The following is a 4,469-nucleotide window of genomic DNA, read 5'->3' as shown; positions in this document are numbered from 1 at the left end:
CAAAACAGTGCAGTTCACGGGGCTGGCCGCGTGGAAGATGTCAGCAGTGACTGAGTAGGTCTGGAGGCCGTCCGTCATGGCAAAGACCCTTAACTGATGGCCTAGAAAGTGGCCGGCAATGGTGTGGTGGTGGACCTGGATGAGCAGGACGTGCTGGATGTGGACAAAAACGAGCAGGACCAACAGGCCGCGCCTGACCCCTAAGACCCTCCAGCGGAGACAGATGGCTGGACGGGCCCCTCGGACCCCCCAGTAGAGACAGATAGCTGCACAGATTCCTTTGAGTCCCCAGCAGAGCTGGAGTATCTAATGTGACGTGATATTTATTATGTGAATGAGAATCTAAACCAACTTCAGTACTATGCTGTTTAAACTTAATATGTTTGTATTGAGCACTATGAAAAGAAAAGTTTGTTTGAAATGTGTTCTTGCAAAGATAAAATGCTTAAAGTCAATTAATGCATAATGTGAAGACATTAGGTGAGGATGTGAGTGTTTGTGGGGCAGCTTGCTCTTGGCTGCAAAACCACAAAAAGTACAAATCCACACAAACACACAGTTTAAATGTCAGTGTGGTCCACATGCAAAGGGAGCTACTGCTAATACTTATAAATAGTGCAGTGTGTGTGTGTGCGTGTGTGTGTGTGTGTCGTGTGTGTGTGTTCTAGTGTGTGTGTGTGAGTGTGTTTGTGTGTGTGTGTGTGTGTGCGTGTGTGTGGTCAAAAATACAACAGGGTGGGGGAACTGACAGGCTGTACTATAGTCAAGGAAGATGAAAAACTGAAGCAACAACCCAGAACAGCCAGTTTCCACCTGATGCTGCATGCTTGAAGTTATCAGCTCAGAGTTATACAGACAGGTGCACTGCAGGTACTGTTATATACAACCGTTTATAAGTTGAAGAATCAGATTAGATGAAACTAAAGGGTTACAAGGCCTCAAGTGAAACACTCAGAAGCTCAAATGTTCGTCAGAAGAGCTCTGTGGGTTGTGATCAAAAGACTTTTCACCCTTTTTTGTCTTGTCAGTTTAGTTGGTTACATTTGATACGTAAACAAAGTAACACCCTCATGTGATGCTCTTTGACAGGATATCAGGTGAAATTAAGTCAGCAGTTGGAAGCAGATCAGTTGCAGCTCAGCCAGCAGGTAAGTGTCACTGACTGAAGTCTTTTAATGTACAGCTATTATTATTTTTATAAGACAATTGTATTATTACAATTACAATATTAAAAATGTTTTACTAAATGTTGTTCAGTTTAAGATTCAGTGACAATTTGTTAGGCTGTGGTAGAGACGCATGTCTGAAAGAAAAGACCACAAATGCAACACCAATGGAAACATTAATTTTTGAAGCGCTTCATGTAAATTATGATTTCAATTCAATTTCATTTTATGTAGATGTCTCCAAACCACAATAACAGTTGCTGAACAGCACTTTGTATTATATAGTAAAGTGACTTGTCCAGGGTGCACCTTACCCCTCGACCCGTGCCAGCTGAGATAGACTCTAGCTTTCATCGCTGCGATGCTAGATCGGATAAGTAGAAGAAAATGGATGAAAGTAAATTAAAACACAGTAAGTTTAGGTGCTCCTTAGTATACACAGTAGGAGTCTGGATTACATCATCACTGCTTTTAGTTTTACAAACTGAGGCAGGATCTGAAACCAGAGGTGGGACCAAGTCATTGTTTTGCAAGTCTCAAGTAAGTCTCAAGTCTTTATCCTCAAGTCTCAAGTAATGTCAGGCAAGTCAGAGTCGAGTCTCAAGTCACTGGTGTAAAAGTCCAAGTAAAGTCACAAGTCTGAAATTTTGAATTTCAAGTCCTTTCGAGTCTTTAAAAAAAAAACGAAAAAAGAATGTTGCAGTTATGCTAAATGTAAATATTAGACCATGTAATTTAAATCTGTGTTTTTCTCAACACATGACAAAATAGTGAACTTAGAAAATATACACAAATTGTGAAATTGCACCTCTATAAAATGCAGCTCAATTAAACCTAGCTCCAAGAATAATTTTCACCGACAGTTCTGAGATAAGCTGCATGTTATTCTTGGATGCGGTTGTAGGACCGGCTTTAAAATCGCATGACAAAAATATCATACACATTAAAAAAAACTGCATCACCAACGTAGCCTGGACAACATTTGCTAGTTAGATGAAGTCAGCTATCTCATCTTAGCATATTTATATGCATATTTATAATTACACGGTTCTTGGAGTGAGTGCATACACTCATGAAGTTTAGTAACTTCAGGTCACTGCAACAAGCCCAGGTACAGTTTACCGACGGATGGGTACAGGACCTTGAAATGCACCGTGTAGAACGAAAGACCATCGTACGTATCATAAGTTTACCAGTCTCACAAATCGTCTTCATAAATACACATTCGTTAACCGTTTATTAATAGGACCTTTGAGCTCAACGGTAATTAATTAGTAGTGGAAATAATTTCTGGTAGCATCACAGAAATGTAGCAGTGACAATAATACTGTATGCTGTAATCGTACTGGGCAATTAGTGATACAAAAACTGTTTTATCCTGTGAATAAAAGTATATGTTTTTGTCAATGTACCATAATAACAGAAGCGAAACGCAATATTGTGTCAGGACAATTCACTATTTATGCACAATAAATAAAGGAGCATAGCGCGACAATTTCTGTTCAGCGCCAGACTTGCTTGTAACCTATATCACCAATTATGTTATGAAAATGACGCATTAACTACAACAGCAGACTGACCTTTGTGGAAATGCTTGGAGCAGACTAACCTGTGAGCTGGAGGGTTCTGGGACGTTATATTTGGTCTTTGAATGGCTGCAATCCAGGCCATCCGTCGCCTCTTTGTTACTTCGGAAACATGGCTCGAACAATTTCTCTTCAACGACGTAATCCGATAACAACCGATCTCTTTACCCGTCGGCTTCCCGTGGCTGTCATGCGACCGGCTATTGCAGTTAATAATACAACAGCTTCTTGACATTTTTGTGTTTCTTTTTATCGCTGTGTAACTGATTTCAATTGAAAGCCTGCGTGCGCTAGTACCTCTTGCCACGAGTTCCCAGAATCCTTTGCGGTTTTACCCCTGAATGACGTCACATTTTCAATCTCTATATAATATGCATGTTAAATTTTATATTTGGGGTAAAATATCAAGTCTTTTCAAGTAAACCGGTTCAAGTCCAATTCAAGTCCCAGGTCATTGGTGTAAAAGTCCAAGTCAAGTCACAAGTCTTAGAACATTTTTTCAAGTCAAGTCTAAAGTCATAAAATTAATGACTCGAGTCTGACTCGAGTCCAAGTCATGTGACTCGAGTCCACACCTCGCTGTTTCAAACTATTCACAGAACAATCAGCTGTTCTGCATCAAATCTGATGCCACACAAATTATTTGTGCCGCTATAATGTGTTTATCTGTAGCCAGCTGTTTTTCTTCTATGTGGGTTGATGTTGACTGTTTGGAGAAATAAAACTGTGTCGTCTCTAATCATGTTGCTAACATGGTAACATTTTATTTCATGTGGTTACCTTTGCAGGATGAGAAGAATCAAAGCAGTCAGTCAATACCTAAAGCAACTAGTCCTTCAAGTCTTCCAGTCACAGTCACGAGTCACCATCCCAGCAGCCTCTAAGAAAGAAAACTGTCGACTTAATGGAGAGAAATAAGAAAAGCCTTTCCCTGTTTATTCTGCTGCCTGTGCTGCTGCTCTGCACAAGTGATGAGTGTCCCAGGCTTCCAGAGAGTTAGTCTTTATTCCTCTTTATTCATGTTTAACTGATTTTAAGATCTGTTGTTTGACATATTTACTCATTTTCATTTAATCTCTCCTGTTTTAATTCTCACAGATCTCACTTGCTACACTGACTACAATAGAAACATCACATGTTTGTGGAACAGCAATACGTGTCTGATGACACTGCATGCACCATACATGCTCACTATAAATCTCGCTACATGTAAGGACCTCAATCACAAAGAGAAAAGCTCAACACATAAAACTCACATAACAGAAATCATAGATGTCATCAGTAACGCCATCTGCAGGAAAATCTAATTAATATTCCTCTTCTCAGTTCTTACAGCGCTTCCTGTGACCTAAAGTCTGTTGACGTCTCCAGACCAGCGCTAAAGAAGTGCTCCCTGATCTTTGAAAAGAAAAGCACTGTGAGTGTGTAAAGAAATCAAATTATTTCTGAGCCCCCGAGATAAAATCATATATCCTATATCTCAGTTTGTATTTTAATTAGAAGTGAGATCTAATATTCTACGGAAAGCCTCGGGGCAGTCACTGACTCCTTCCAAATAGTTTTTTATCCGGTCAATGTCAGAGATTATGTTTTCTGAAAATCCTGTGCATATGATGAGAGGGAAATCAGCTTGCATGTTTAAATTCGTACTATAAGCGCAGCTGCTAAGAGGTTGGTTTACTTTTCCCTGTTGTGTATTTGAAACTAAGGTGAAGTT

General features: G+C 39.8%; 1 long non-coding RNA gene across 1 annotated transcript; it reads left to right on the top strand.

Moving 5' to 3' along the window:
- The first annotated feature begins 689 nt into the window (after window positions 1-689).
- LOC121813878 lies at window positions 690-4,182 on the top strand. The gene is made up of 5 exons (XR_006053939.1): window positions 690-870; window positions 1,090-1,148; window positions 3,541-3,747; window positions 3,851-3,961; window positions 4,079-4,182. It is a non-coding gene; the product is annotated as an uncharacterized LOC121813878 (long non-coding RNA).
- The last annotated feature ends 287 nt before the right edge of the window (window positions 4,183-4,469 follow it).

This window comes from Haplochromis burtoni, unplaced genomic scaffold (assembly GCF_018398535.1).
Source record: "Haplochromis burtoni strain Fernald_Lab_line unplaced genomic scaffold, NCSU_Asbu1 Contig_3197, whole genome shotgun sequence".
Lineage (NCBI taxonomy): Eukaryota > Metazoa > Chordata > Actinopteri > Cichliformes > Cichlidae > Haplochromis > Haplochromis burtoni.
This window is presented reverse-complemented; position numbering and strand designations above follow the sequence as displayed.